The sequence below is a fragment of the Phodopus roborovskii genome, unplaced genomic scaffold, assembly GCF_943737965.1.
Source record: "Phodopus roborovskii unplaced genomic scaffold, PHOROB, whole genome shotgun sequence".
Taxonomy (NCBI): Eukaryota; Metazoa; Chordata; class Mammalia; order Rodentia; family Cricetidae; genus Phodopus; species Phodopus roborovskii.
The window spans coordinates 15152188-15168945 of NW_026126410.1; the positions used below are offsets into that span (position 1 = coordinate 15152188).

General features: G+C 34.1%; 1 protein-coding gene and 1 non-coding gene across 2 annotated transcripts in view; one reads left to right on the forward strand and one right to left on the reverse strand.

Annotated features, from left to right (window-relative positions):
* Positions 1 to 16758, forward strand: part of Spock3 (SPARC (osteonectin), cwcv and kazal like domains proteoglycan 3) — a 382391-nt gene that overhangs the window by 133002 nt on the left and 232631 nt on the right. The window lies entirely within an intron of this gene.
* LOC127220840 (small nucleolar RNA SNORA70) lies at positions 14136 to 14270 on the reverse strand. Its single transcript, XR_007834403.1, has one exon. It is a non-coding gene; the product is annotated as a small nucleolar RNA SNORA70 (small nucleolar RNA).

The window sequence follows — 16758 nt, forward strand, 5'->3', positions numbered from 1 at the left end:
TGGAAGCAGAAGCAGACAGCCACATCTAAACACTGAGCCAAACTCCTGGAAATCCAATTGCAGAGAGAGAGGAGTGATGAGCAAAGCAGTCAAGATTAGGCTGGAGAAACCCACAGAACAGCTGACCTGAACAAGTGGGAGCTCATGGGCACCAGACTGATAGCTAAGAAACCAGCATTGGACTAATCCAGACCTCTTGAGCAAGGGCATTAGTTAGGAGGACTGGGCAGTTTATGGCAGATTACTAATGGATTTTGGGATCCCATCCCACATAGAGGGATACTCTCTTAGCACATGTGGGGAAGGGCCTAGGCCCTGCTCCAAATGATATGGCAAACTTTGAGGATGCCCATGGAAAGCCTCCCCTTCCCTGGGGAGAAGAAAGGGAATGGGATTGGGAGTTGTGGTGGCAGGGGAGGAGGGGAGGAAGAAGGTACTGTAATTGACATGTAACACAAGCTTGTTGCAAATTTAAGTTTTAAAAAGGGAAAAAAGAGTGGGAGTCAATTGGAGGTGTTCAAGGAAGCATAGTTGGGAGGGATAGGAAGTAGTAAAGGAGGATGGAAATGATGTGATTTTATTTAAATTTAACACATATTTTAGCCAAGCAGTAGTGACACATGCCTTTATCTCAATACACTGGAAGCAAATGCAGGTAGATCTCTACAACTGAGGCTAGCATGGTCTATAGACTATGACCTAAGATAACCAAAACTACACAGAAGAACCCTGTTTTGCAACTAAACAAAACAAAAAGCATATTTTAGAAAATACTGACTCAGTTATCAATACCTTTAACAGAGGGGTACGGGATCATGAGCCCTCCCAAGGATAATGTTTGGTGTCATGGTTTTGATCTATCTACAAAGATACAAAAACTTGACAAATAGAAAGTACTTTTTTCCTGACTTAAAAAATGCAGCCTGCTATCAAGATTGTTGCCATAATCTTTTATCTACATTAAAATTCCCAATATTCTGCTTTTAATTTATTACTTACAAATTTGAGGTTTAAAGTAAGACTAATAGTCCAACTACATATTTTAATGGAGAACTTATTTTATCTCTCTATTTATGTGAGGATGACCTAGAAATGAAATCTTCAGTGAAGCCTTATATCCAAATAATGTTCTTTCTAGGCTATTTAGTCCCCTTTAATCATTCATTTTCAATGATAAAAATTACTTATCTACAATCTTCTTGCTCCCTCATGTTCTACTCTCCCCTCCTCTTTTCCCCTTCTCTTTCTCCTAATTCCCTCTACACTCACTGCCCCTGCCACTCACTTTCCTTTTCTGTGGGGGACCTTGTATGCCTCTATTAGGGACCTCCTTTTATCATAGCTTCTCTGATGGTGTAAATTGTAGGCTGGTGATCCTATGCTCGATGTCTAAAATCCTTATATAAATGAGTATATACCATGTTTGTCATTTACCTCACCCAGGATGGTTTCTTCTTTTGCTTGAGGTGAGATTGGGACCAGCCAGATTGAATAACCCTACATCGTTTCCTTGGAACTTCCTGGGTCAGCTCTGCATCTTGAAACCTTTACTCTTTGGCCTGAGTGGTCCTTCACTGGCATGCTGGACCATCTGGAGCCTATCTATTAGCCCTTATCTTTGGCCCTGCTAGGCCCACTGCTTGGGGTGAGTGTTTGGCCATCTCGGGTCCAACACCCCCACCCTCTACTTGGAATTTTTGGGTAAACTTAAAATTTTATTTCATAGTCCATCATAGGAGGAAGTCATGTCAGGAAGTCAAGGCAGAATCCTGGATGCAGGAACTGAAAAATGGTGGTTGCTTGTGTGCTTAGCTTGCATTCTTATTGTTTTTAAATATTTTCCTTTTATTGTAAATAGATTTGTTGAAGGGTAATCTTTGTGTACGTTATGAAGAGGTGTCTCTGCCTTGGAACCCTCTGCTTGGTTTAATAAAGAGCTGAAAAGTCTACAACTAGATAGGAGAGGATTAGTTTGATTTCCAGGCAGAGATAAGAACTCTGGGAAGTAGAGAGGCAAGATTCATCAATGAGAGGCAGAGGAAGTAGGATGTGTGGTACTGAACAGAGGAAAGCAGGCATATGGCAGAATATAGATTAATAAATGAGAGTTAGTTGACAACAAGCCTAAGATAAACCCAATAATTGCTCCTATTGAATATTGATTTTGATACAGTAATTTCATATTTTAGGAGTTATTCCAAAAACCTTATTACATATAAATATGATATACTGTATATATTTTAAAAATTTGAAAACTTTGATGCAAACAGAGTACTTATGTAAGGGGATCAGTCTCTACTAGCATCAGTTCTGAGGTGAATGTTTGCAAGACTCAATTTATATACAACAAAGGATACAATTGCTTTAGGTAGTGCATGCATTTAAATATATAAATTTTTAATGTGGTTATAACTGCCTGCTTTTGAATAGTTAAAATTTAATCCATTGATCTCTCTAATCTAGCCTGATTTCTTTTTTGACCCTTTTATGCATATAATATAATGAGGCAACAATGGTAATTAAAAATGTTATTTCTGCACTTTAAACAGTCAGCTATACTTGGAGTGCAACATAATGTTCTCTAGTACTACTGTATCCATTGATATTGCTTTACATATTTCACAATGTTAGAATTGATATGAATGTTAGCGAAGAAGAAATATGACTAACAAAAGGAATCACATAAAAAGTTGACTAACATCATTATTCATGAAAATAAAAAAACTCAACCACCAAATTAAATACTTTGAAATATTATTTGGATGACCAATAAAATGATAAAATAATAAATTGTATATAATAATTATGTGTCAATGGAGGACCAAAGCAACATCAACTCTTATCCAAATGTATTCATTTAAGAGAATTGCACATAAATAAACAATAATTTGCTGCAAATAGACCAATAACTTTTTTTTGGAATTTCCCCATGTATTAAAACTATTATATGCCATCAAACTAATGAAATGGTACATTAGTTTTCTTAATGCTATACAGTAGAATATTAATCAGCAAAGACAAAAGACTTACACTTTTAATTTAGAAAAACCTTCAATAAGTTATTGAAATGGAAGAAAGCAGGAGCTGGAAGACTATGGTATCCCATTTATATGGAAGGCATAGAAATAGCCCTGTTGTCATCAAGTCCTCATTGGTTTAACTACAAAACACATTTGTTACATGAATTGAAAATGATCAATGCATACCTAGTAGAAGAGTGTGATGTGTATAAACCAGTAATCAACAAAGCTGATTATAATTGAGGCATGTGATAATTTTTAATGTAATTTCTATGCTTGAATAGAGTTATGTATATTAGCTGAGTTTAATTTTAATGAAGCTGCAAAAGGCCTCTACATTAGACCTCAGTTTTTGAAAATGTAACTGTTTTGTTTTGTTGCTGTCTTATATATAATATCTTGACTGCAGTTTCTCCTCCATCACTCCTTCCAGCCCTCCCCCATCCACCTGGCCTCTTTTCTCTTCAGAAAGGAGCAGGGCTGCCCTAGTTATCAATCAGCCATGGTATATCAAGTTATAGTCAGACTAGGCACCTTCATCTTCTGTTAAGGCTGGATGAGGCATCCCTGAAGGGGGAAAGGATCCCACAAGCATGCACTGGAGGCAGAGACAGTCCCTGCTTTCACTCTTTCACTGTTAGAGGAATCCCACAAGAAGAAGTCTCTAACAACATTAACATAAGTCTTAGATCAGAGTATGGATTGTCTTTTCAATCAGCCAAGTGCAGAACAGATGAAAAAAGTCAATCTGCTGTAGTAGTTTTCTCAGTATATTTATGAAAGATCTTATAACATTGAGTCACAGTGTGAGGTTACAGTCCTACATGATGAGGAAGCCATGCTAGCAAGGATTAAGCTAACTACTCACATTGTATCTTTCTTTAATCATAGACTAGAGGGAAATGAACACTGGGGTTCTATTCACCTCCACCCTTTGATTGAGTCTGGGATTCCAGCCCAAAGATGGTTCTGCCCAGAGTAGAGATGGATCTTGTTACCCAATATATCCAAATCTAGAGACTCCACAATACACAAGCCCATAATTTGTGTCCTAAGTGGATATATACATCCTTTAAAAGTAACAACCATCTTTAACTATTAATTCTGCAAAAGTTATATATTCATGTACTCTCTTGACTTATACTTGTCTGGAATGCTGATGGCCTCAGCAAACAACTGTAAGATGGATGGTCTATTTTGTTGCACTATGGTATATAGAATGGCTAAATGGTAACTTGCTACAAGATATAGGTAGTCTCATTACAAGTATATACTAAAAAAAGTGTGTGGTTGGTAAATCATTGCTAATTCATGATTAAATGTTTCTTAGTAAATCATTTTGTATGTGACACTTTTTTGGAGAATGTGGAAGTATGAACAAGAAAAAAAACGAAGTTACAGATCTTAAGGTGCTTAGCATAAATATAGTAAACTTGGTATTTGTGCAATATGGTTGATAACTTATGCAAAGGAAAATATAGAGAAAGACACCTTAGGAATACTTACTTGGTGCTTGGTAGGTTATTCATTTTTAAATAATGTCATTCTAAAACTTAACATTTGTAAGCAACATAAATAAAACAAATAAAGTAAATTTCATCACAGTTGTCAGATCCAAGAAACATCAACTATATGCTTCAATACATATGTACAATCTCTTTCTCTTCAAAACTTTCTAAATCAGACAAAAATACCTAAGTATACCAGAAACAGAAACTTTCCTAGATTCTGAAGCTTCATAATCATCCCAGGTTTCAAATATACAAACTAAAGTTTTCTTTTCCTTACTAGAAGTGACCTTGATTAGCACCCACTCCTTCTGTTAAATGGTCACCCACTGAGGCCAGCATTTCCTACTAGCTTAAAACTGCCAGGTACCTTCCCAAAATAATGGGATTTCTAAACTGCAAACACAGTGTAGAAATTTAGGTTTAAATGCCCTTCAGCTAAGAAACTAAGTTAAGAACTTGGTGTTACAATTTCTAGTTAAGAAATATAAACGAAGAAAAGTAAGAAGTTTTGTAAATTTCTGTAATGCCCTTTTTTATTGGCATCCATAATTTACACACCTTCAATATTCTCCTGAAATATAAAAGCCAGACTGAACAAGGCATTTCAAATAGATATTTTATAAGCCAAGCTCCCAAGCTAATCCTGTTCTAAATCTTAAGTATGGAATGATGTTGAAATGAAGGGCTGTGCTTTTTTGTCTAAAAGGATGGCAAATGGTACTTCATAGACCTTAAAATATATACACTAAGGCCTAACTATACACTTGCCACCTTGTAAATGGAAGTATTGGGAAAAGAAATATCTCTGTGCCTTGCCCAACATTCACTAGAGTACTTGCTAGCAAGCCAATTGGTTTTGTTTCATGTTTTACCAAGGGAGAACACACAGCATAAAGAAGCATTCCAGGAAGAGGGTCTAAAAACGCTCCAAACTTATTATTCAGTGTTTACTTGGGTAATTTTAGACAGAATTAAGAAGTAGAGAATTATTTTGCATTGAGTGTGGACAGAAATCATTACAGAAAAATCACAGCCAGTGAAACTACAGAGTTGTAGACGTCAGACTCAAAGGATACATCTGCAAAACAACTCCCACACCAAAGGCTTAGGGAACATTGTAGAAGGGAAGAAAGAGTCAAGGCTGGAAAACGTTATAAATGTTAGTGTCTGAAAACATCTATCTGTCCTGCATGCATTGTACAAAACCTCCGAATGGCATGTTGTCTGTTCCATCCAGAGAGAAGGTGCTCCTGCACTCCCAGTCATAAGGAGTTTTTAGCTCTGCTTGTTGCTTTGTCAACTCTCTACAACCTTTTTTTTTTAATCTTTATAGCACATATGGCTTTACAACTTGAATCTAGTAAACACAGTTCTGATCTAATTAAATACTCACATTATAGTTACTTTTTAAATATCATATCAAGAGCTCTATAAACAACTAGGATAGTATGTGGAGTAGCTTGGCAATGCTCATAATGTATCACAGTTGCCAGCACCATAAAATTCCATTTGCTTTTGCTTCAAAGTGTTGGGTATTGAATTTGTCTTCCCTTGGACTGTAATTAACAACATTTGAACTGCCTACAAGATTCAATTGACTGACAATATTAATCACACATTCAGAAAGAAATTGGCCATTACATTTGATTTTATTTCTTATGTATTCTCAGCAGCTAATCGCTGATTAAAACTAAGGAAATGGCCCTTTCACCATGCTCCATGCCCATTTATTTTCTTGGTATATTTAATTTTTAAAGATTTTTTTCGCCTTATTTCTTCAGATCTTGACTCTAAATGTCTATAGACATGGAATAAAACCAAGAAAAAATATTTTTCTTTTTGTCAAGAGGAACACTTTTTCTAGATAATTAAATCCAGGAATGTTCAAAGAAAACACAGCAAAGAGAATAAATTAGGTTTTGTCGAGGGATATAGGTCGTTCCTCATGAATGGATACTGACAAAACAATTTTGTGTAGAGCTTTGAAAAGTTATTCATAGTTTTGGAAGTTTTGAAAACTAGTACATTTTGCAGAGGAAGCAGCCAGGTTTAGATTCACATTTTGAGGATGTACATCAAATATTCACAGATATTTCATTTTCATTTTGATATTATTGTTAAAAACACATGTAAGATTTCTGTGCAGTAACTTTTGTTAATACAAGGGTATTTTTTTTTTATTGCATACACATAGATACTAATTCAGGAAGCAAAGACTGGGATGTAAATACCAAAATATAATAAATTCACAAGACAAATAGAGCTAGAAGATTGGAAGAACTCCCCATTATACATGACCATTCTATAGAACTGTACAGTGTCCATAGGAGCACATTATAGAAAGATACATTTCTACTTTACTTGATTATTTTACATTTTTCTTAGAGTTAGAATATTTTGGATAATCAGTACTTGTTAATTAAGTAAATGAGCAATAGTAATTTAGGTAGAACTCTAATTGGTTTTCATAGCAATATGCTACCTATACTTGATAGTTATCTAACAAAATTAAAACAGAAAATTAGAATATATTAAAATGATTGCTAGTATATGTTACAGAAGCAGGTTATTTTGTATGGAAGCCTAGACTCTGAGAGTCCATGGATGTAAAATAAAATTATCTCCATTTATCTATAAAGTGAGATAAAGGAAGACACCCATATTACAAGCTAAATACAATATTTATAGTGCTTCACATATGGAAAGCAGAATATTAGAACTTGTGTGTGTTACTAATATAACTAATATAACTAATATAACTCTGTGCTTAAGTCAATTCACTGATATGTATCTTTGTAGACACTTTAAAACAAAGCACTTGTATTGATATTAGAAATAAAGGAAAACATATCTTAAAAAATGGGAGCCTGATTGCAATGTTTTATCATGCATCTCTACCTAGCTGCCTTCTCTTGTAACTATCATCCATTCTTTCTGTGTTTACCCAGATTCAACATTGCCCATCTCTCCTAGTTGTGGTAGTGATTCTTAGATACACAGTAACGTATTACACTAACATGAGTCTGAACTATCTGCAGTTGCTAGACTTTTCTTTGTTTCCACTAATATCTTTTTATTTTCAAGTGTTTTTCCACAACACATGAAAGCTTGCCATTTTTCAATTCATGGTCATATGAGATATGATAAGAACTTCTATCATATTGGGGTGAGGAATACTGTATAAGAAATCATATCATCTCAATAAGATCCTCAGACTAAATTGCATGAGAACAGAGACCATGTCTATAGATAGTCACATCACAGTAGCCAAATGTTAACTTGATCACAGATCCCTAAATGTATTGAAAGATTGTTTAATATAAACTCTCCTTTCTCTCTCAACTCCTTTTTCCTTCACCTTTTTGCCCCCTCAACCTCTCTTCATTTCTTCCTTTGTCCTTCATTGTTTCATTCATTTATTCCCTCTCATCTATCCATTATTGTATTGTCCCGTTTTCTTTAAACAGTCACAAGCATTATTAAGCTCAATTAATAATGAAAATTTCTCAATTATATTATAGTGGACACCAATATAACCTGAAACTTCCATATTATTCAAAAATTTTCAAGCCTATTAGATGAATTTATTGACCTTTGTGCTTAAAACGATTCAGGAAATACTGATTCCTTTTTTTAAAAAAGGTTCTACCTAAATGTTAGCTGAACAAGAACAACAATGGGCATGCCAATATTATGGAGCAAAGCACAAGAGACCTCCACCCTACACAAAGAACTCTGAAAACTAAAGAAACCTGAAAGCTGAAGAAGCAGTCTTCCTCAGGGAAAAACACAGAAATCTATTATGCAATACCAAATGGTCAATCCTGAAAGCATACAAATAAGTAACAATATACGGACTGAATATATTGTAGTTATATATTTAGGAGGATAGACACACATACACATGTATATATATATATATATATAGTGCTGTATATAAATATATATATTATGCTATATACAAATATATAAAGTGTACAATTATATTCATATACTCATCACATATTGCATGTTACAATAATTAATATAAAGATAACATGAATTTAAAAGCAACAAGCAGGGATATATAAGAAAGTGTGGGCTAAGAGGAGAGAGGAGAAGAGAGAAGTTATACAATTATGTTAATATCAAAATGTAAAAGAAATAATATTTAAAAATTATGATGAAATTGCATAAGAGTTTCTCATATACTTATGAGGTTCACTTCTATTCTTTTCAGTTAGGCTATAGTGTGTGTGTGTGGGGGGGGGGGTTGACCTGTTCCTTGGATAAACCAAAGATGAGTCGTAAGAATATTTGCATCTGAAAAAATATTATGATTTTTCATAGAGAATATTTACATTTTCAACACAAAATATTTTGAGTTAAATTGTGAGTATTGTTTTAAATAATACAGTAAACTAAATGTTAGACAGGTACCATTATTTGAAGCACATATTTTATTTAGTATCAAAATATAAAATACAAGGAAACCTGTGGAGTTTCATGCATATTAATTCTTGTTGTTTATTTTTATCATTATTCACATATCTTGCTTCAAATTTTCATTCAAAATTAGATATGAAAAATTTTTACTTTAGTTTAAATATGTTATATTTATCCTTAGGTTTATTTCTAAAATAAGACACAAAATTAAATTCTTAAGGTGGAATATTAAAGTTTAATCATTTGAATTTAGAGTTGTTAGTATCTAAAATAAGTTAACTTCCTTGTTTTATATGTTGTATAATTTATTACATTGGAGCATTCAAAATAGTCTTGAATGATTGTGTAATTATAATTAGTGAACACCTCTGTAAATAGATGTCTTTTAATGTTTAAAAGTTTTATTCATTTCATAGATTTATCATGCTGATAGAGGCTATTTATTGGCAAACAGGGTACCATTTCATATTCACTTATATTGTGTGTAATTTAGAAATCATTTAACATTTTCTATTGTGAGTAGTTTATTATAATTACATCCATAAAAATGAACTACATTATATATTTCCCATCTTATAAAATTTTACAGTGGCTTAATTTTATTTTTAGAGCAGTTTAAGTTCTACAACAATCCTGGCCATAGGTCTAGATTTTTTGAACATTCCCTGCAATCCTATGCACAGCCTCTCTCATCATCTCTGTATATTTGTTGCAACCAATGAAGATATAATGACTCAGCTTTGAAGTCTACATTTTATAATTTTCAGTAAGATCACTTTATAGACTAAGCATTTTAAGGGTTTGTGAAGGTATATAATGACTTGGTTTTATCATTACATTGTGACTCTCAATGGCTTTCTAGCCCTAAATGTGTTCTGGTCCCCTGCATATTTATTCTTTCCTCTCTCCTAAGCCTCCATTAATCACTGTTATATTATTGCCTCAAAGTTTTACTGCTTTTCAAATATCATATGCTTCAAGTCATACAGTATGTGGCTTTTCTACTTAATAATACTCATTTAACTTTTCTATGTCTTTTATTACTTTATTAGCTCAATTTTTCTTAGTGTAATTGTTAGTTTAAGGTATGTTTGGGAAACAACAAATGCAAATAGTGATTAGAGAGCAGGGAACCCTTATATACTATTGGTGGGAATGTAAGTTGCTCCAATCACTCTACAGATACTGTGCTGCCTTATCATCTAGCTGTACCCTCTGGAGATACATCTGAAAGACTCCAAGACAATGTTCCACAGAGGTGATTGTGCATGCATTATTATTCTAGCACTATTCATAGCAGTTGAGTTCTAGAATCAGCTTAGATCTGTATTAAATTAATTAATTAATTAAATTAATTAATAAAATGTGGCATCTATATTCAATAATGTTTTACTCACCCATAACAAAATGAATTTATGATGTTTGCTGAAACATAAAATGCAACTGGACATCATCCTATAAAGTAAAGTAAAGCAAATAGAGTGACAAATAAGAAAGGAAAATAGGGAAAGGGGAACACTAGTGAGAGGATCTCTTAATTAACATTTCTATTGCTGTGATAAACACAATGACCAAAGACCCACTTATTGAGAGAAGGGTTTCTTGGGCTAAATCTTCCATATCATTGCTCATCATCAAAGGAAGTCAGAACAGGATATAAACAGTGCAAGAACCTAGAGATAAGAGCCGATGCAGAGGCCATGGTGGATGCTACTTATTGGCTTACTCCTCATATCCTGTATAGACTGCCTTCTTATACCACTCAGGATCACCAGACCAGGGATGGCACCACCCACAATAGTCTGGGTCTTTCTCTATTGATTGCTAATTTTAAAAAAAACTGTCTTACAGGCTTCCTTACAACCTGATATTTATCAAGGAATTTTCCTTATTGAATGTACCTCCTCTCAGACAGCTCTAGTTTGTGCCAATTGAAACTAAACTGTTCAGCAAGATGGGGAGGGAGAGATATGGAGGGACTTTAAAGAAATGAATGGGAGCAGCAACCTGTTCTAAATATAGGAAACATATGAAATATTGAAGGAAATTGTCTATATAAACTCACCTGTAGTTTATGTGTGTTCCCTAGTGGGAAAGTCTTCTGGGATCTTGATAAGGTAGGCCAATGGTTTCATATAAAATAGTTTTCTGTGCATTGAGAAGGAATAAGGATAGGCTAGGAGCAGATGCAAAGGGGTTCAGAGGATGGAGGAAAGCAGAATATACCACCAGGTTCTGCTTAGTCTCCTGGAAAAGTGGGCACAGAGTCAGCAGAGGCCAGAGCAGAATGCCTACTACAGGTATGGGCATGAGAATGATGGATTAGAATTGGAGAAATGTAGAGAGAGATGAAGATCCACAGTTAGCCTATCTACTTCCATAGATGGAGTGCCTTATTGTTTTCCAGAAAATGGTTCCTGGTTTGCGATCTGGAATAAAGCAATGACTTGGGGAAAGATAGTTTAAAGACAAAGATCTATGTTATCTACTGGATAGGGTTGCAGGGAGAAAGAGCAAACAGCAGCAGCAGATAATATGATGCAGACATGGAGATGAGACTGGAGGATTGGAATTGGGGAAGTGCTGAAAGAGGAGATTTGCAATAAGACTACCTCTTCTCTGGCCTATGCAGCCTACTTGATCTTAATGAGTGGTATTTACTTGTGATCTTCATTTTGGTTTGCAATAATTTATTGATTTTTTTTCATCTTGTGAATATCAGGGAGAAGAGTCCATGATTGAATTTTTGTCCATGTTGTGCAGTTGTCATCAATTTTGACCCTAGTTTTGGAGGGTCATATTATTAAACAATTTTCTTAAAAGCCGAAATTTTAGGTCTATAAACATTCCTTTTAGGACTGCCTTTAGTGTGTTCCATAAGTGTTCCTATGATATACTTTCATGTTCATTCAATTGTAGGGTCTCATTTTTTGTTTTCTTAATAATTGCTTCATTAACCCTTGTAATGCAATAATTGAGTATTGTCAGAATTGCAAGAGTTATATTCCTAAACATGTCAGGTTGGAAGTACTATCATGTTTTGAATTGATATCTAATTTTTAATGATTTTCTATATTTTATGAACATCCCTGTTTTGCCTGTATGTGTGTAAGTACACCTCACAAATGCCTAATATCCACCCAATCCACAACAGAGCAATAATTCCCTAGGACAGAAGTAACAGATGTCTCTATGTGAGTGTTGGGAAACAAACCAAGACTCTCTGCAATAGCAACAAGTGCTTTTAGGAGCCAAGGCTTCTTCCCATTCCACTATCTAAGAGTTTGAGCCATATGAAAAATCTATACAGTATGTTGGACACTTAAATGAGCAAATAGAGGGACTTTCTGTTAAAAATTATCTCCTGACCTTCATACATCTATTCTACAGTGACAGTACAATGTGGAATCATGGAGTACATATTACTTTTACAAAAACAGCAAAAATTAAGCACAGTGCATTTCAAGGTGTCAGAACTTATGATAAGTCCCAAAGTAGATTACTAGACCTTAAAAGAGTGTATGTGACCCTTGTCCAACCAACTTTGTAAGTGATAGAACTGTTTAACTGGCTATAGTTTCATTTCTAACCTGAACCACATGTGGAAAAACTGAAACTAAAATCCAGCTATACAGGAATTCTGGCATGGAGGATTGCAATATAAATAAAGCAAGAATAGAGTCTACCTATATTTTGGTGCCTTTTTGTTTTGATGTAATTGAATCATGAATTCTATATGTTAATGTATGGTAAATCTATATACAGTCCCTATATAATTTGAGGATCTTTTACCTCGATTTACAAATATTTCCAAACACAGTTGAGAAGCTAACCCACCAGTATAGCCTTTTACTCACAATTTATTTTATTTATGTATTTAATCTATGGTGAGTCAAGGAGTATAAAACATTCTTAAAAAATAAAATGCTCACTGAAGAGTTATAAATGAATTCTTTCAGGATTCTAGGATTCTATCTGGAAAAAATGGTAGCGACTTATTTAATAAATGTGCCACCTGGGAGCCTGATACACACAATTTGTATCACACGAATAATACTTTTCCCTCCAAACAATTTTTTTCTATACTTACATCATTCCTGGGACCAAATTAGTTAAGATTTCTATGGAGAGACATTTCCTGTTTGGAGAAATTCATATACTTAGTTATTAAGAAAGCCAATCTTCCCATATTAGCATCCAAGGTGGGGGTGTGTGGCAATTAAATAACAGCACATTTTAAAACAGTGTGTTCCCACTTTTATGTTTTTGGGCTATCATAATTGGTGAATGTGTCATAATTTTTCTTAGATAAAAAACTAAATCAAAGGATTACTAGATGTAAGAGTAAAATGTAAATTTGTGAATCAGAGGCTTTGGGAGACTATAATCACAAATAATAAAAACAGATTTGTAGATATTGTGTCCCATTTTATCAGATGTCACTCAAGGATGAACAATTTGGCAACATATATATAATAGGTTACTTTAATTTTCTTTGGTTCAGAATATTAAAATACAATTTGTAATTTTTATAGCAAGTTCAAAGATAACTGCATTTTGTTTATTGAAGTACTGTTATGAATAAATAGTAGTTTTTTGTGTGGTATCTCTGCCTGTGTCATTTTTCCCAAAGAGGAGGCCAGAAGCACTTTCTCTCCCACGTTGTTTATATGGTTATTTCCTACTTGGTGGCATTTGAAACCACCACCAATTATTCTTCTTCCTGGATGATAGGAGTTGGACTGTAATAATGGCGACAAGACCAAATAGATATCAGTCACATAAGGTTGGAAAATTAGACAACTAAACTGCTTTGGGTCATGGGATGGATAAAGAATTCAGGAAGATAAAGTAATTAGTGGATAAATCAACAAGTTTAATAGTATAGTGGATAAAGTAGATTTGACATCTTTTCTTGACTGGTAATTATGCGATTTCACAGTATTTGCACTGAGGTTAATTTTCAAGACAGGTTATTCACATTCTAAGACTTATGTCATTATTCTGCATCAAATACTTAGGGGGAAAATGATGTTAGGATTTGCTTGATGCATCACATTTTCCTCAGCCAAACAAAAGGCACTTTAGAGGCTGTGATTAGTGTCTATGAGGACATCCTGTCATGTCCAACACCCAAGTTCAATCACATAATTTCTATAATATTTTATTTATGCCAAAATATTGTCTCCAAGGTCACTTAGGGCAACCCATATAGAACTCAGGCTGCACACACTACCAAGGAGGATGCTGTTTGCAACCATTGAATTCCAGATCTTTATTGGAAAGGGGACTTGTCCAGCTTAGTTAGCCATAAGCAAAGTTTTATTTTCATGTTGAGGTTCTTATACATAGATATGCAATTTTAATTGTATCATTTCTTGAGAACCCTACTTTTTCTCAAGTGTTTATTTTTGTCCTATTTGTCAAAAGTCAGGTGGCTAAAGTTATAAGCCCATGCATTTATCTGGGTCATCCATTTTATTCAATTGGTATATATCAGGAAAATGTTATTGCTATTTTTTATTTGAGTTGTCCTGTAGTCAAGCTTCATTCAATTTTTTTTTTCTTGGAGTTGTTGGCTCTTGTGGGTGTTTTGTGGTTCCATAAGTATTTAATATGTTTTTCTGTCTCTGTTAAAAATTTTATTGAGATTTTTAGTGGGATTGCATTTTCAATATAAATGTAGCAGTGTTAACACAAATGAAAGAAACAGATGATGCTAAAATATAAACTTCCTTGTTACCCACTTAACCTTCATAATGCCATATTATAACCAGTTATAAAGGCAAGCCCTTTTCATTATTATGAATGGTGTTTATGCCTAACTTTCAAAACTTATGCAAGTCTGTTTATAAGAGAACAGAAAAGTTTTCAGACATGAATTACCATATTTATTATAGCAAAAGGTTATAAAAAGTATGAAAGCACAGATAGATGGAAGCAAGCCTAAATGAGAAATTCACACCAAATTATATATTGAGCTCAATAGGCTTTCTAAAACATAACCTTGTAAAAGCTCCCAATATTATGAAATATTTATTAAGAAAATTTGTCACTGAAAATACTTCTCTACTGTAAGATATTTTGCTTCAGTATCCTGTACATTATCCCAGTAATTCTACATCAGTGTTCTTGAATTGAATGATATTTCCCCCAGAAGATATTTTCCAATATCTGGTGATATTTCTGTCTGTTAAACTGAGGGAGAATGACCTCAGATTTTTCTCACAGTGGTCCAGGGTGCTGCAAATAGCCTACGAGCACAGACCAGCCAATTGTTCTCAATACAAAAAAGAATTATCTGGATTTAAATTGTATGACTACCAATGTTTTGTATTCCACAAAACAGAGAGAAATACAGGCATTGCAATACAAGACAAAAGACATTCTGAATAATGCCATACATAACACATTTTCATGTGCAGTCTCTTTCATGTACAGCTAACAATTATTTTCCTAAGCATAAGAAATTGACAAAGGTCTCATATTAGCTATAGGAAATGACAAGAATCAGTTTGTTTTTAAATAACTCAGATTTGGTTGTATTTTCCTAGACCCAAGTGTATCTGTTTGGAAGCACTTTTCTAGGTCTTTACTAAATCTCTGGTGAGTTCCTTTTGAACCTAAATTGAAGACATGGAAAAGGCAATATCAACACAAAGTCCTTGGAAAGAAAAGAAATTGTGGTTGAGTGAACACTTCTGTTGAAAAAAGAAACAATGTGTTTTACTGTTTATCTTGGTAAAACTCCCAATGTTTAACAAAGCAAAACCATTGTAAATAAAAATAAAGAAGTAAATAATAAAAATTGTAAATTCCACTGATGTGAGAATGTAGAAAATATATGTAAAAGTAGCCCATTAAGAACTCCTTTGCTGTCATATGCAGAGTGAATGTTGCATTTGACATCTCCCAGAGAGTTCTAATGGCAGGTTTTATATAGTTACCAGCCCAAATTTATCAAACTGGTCATTGTAGTCTGCAGAGCTGTAAACTACATTTGACTAAGCTTAAATCTTACCACTATATTCTCTTTGAAAACAGACTTTTAACATTAAGAGGTTCCACCGTTGCTTTTAAGATTTAGGGAAAACTGAATGTGTGTTTTTTTTTGTTTTGCTTTTTTTTTTTTTAACTGTCATGAGATGTTCAAGGGAATTAACAAAGGGGAGGTAGCCTTTCCCAAGGAGTATCAGTGATCTAACATGTCCATGTCTGATATTCTGCTGGTGGCTTTCTTGGTTTTATTGTACACATACACAGAGACACACATACAAAGCCTTCTCAAATTGCTGTGTATTATTTTTCCAATTCTGCTCCTGGGGATCAGAGTTCTAGATCATCACTTTTCCAAGGAGAATCCCCTGCCAGACCAGTAGTTTAACTTTCACAGACTTATGCAAGTGTCCATGTTTAGTGTCTGGTAGGCTTTATGGGAGACTTGAACACACAGCTGTACTACTCCTCTTCATGTTTTGAATGAATGACAATAAATATCTTTTAGCATGGTTATGCCATTTTAAACTTATGAGGCATTAAATCGGCATGTTATGGTCTTCAGATTGAATTTAGAAGATTAAAAATGATTTTGTTTTATTTTCAGTTATGCTCATGTGCATGCATCTTTGTGGGGTTTACACATGTGATAGTAGTTGCCAGAGTAATCATTTGCTCTGGAACTTGATTGAGGGTGGTTGAAGGATACCAGCTTGGATGCTGGACCCAATCTCTTGTCCAATTTGGCGTCAACACATACTTTTAACCACTGAGCCATCTGTGTGGCCCTGGTAGTTTAGATACAT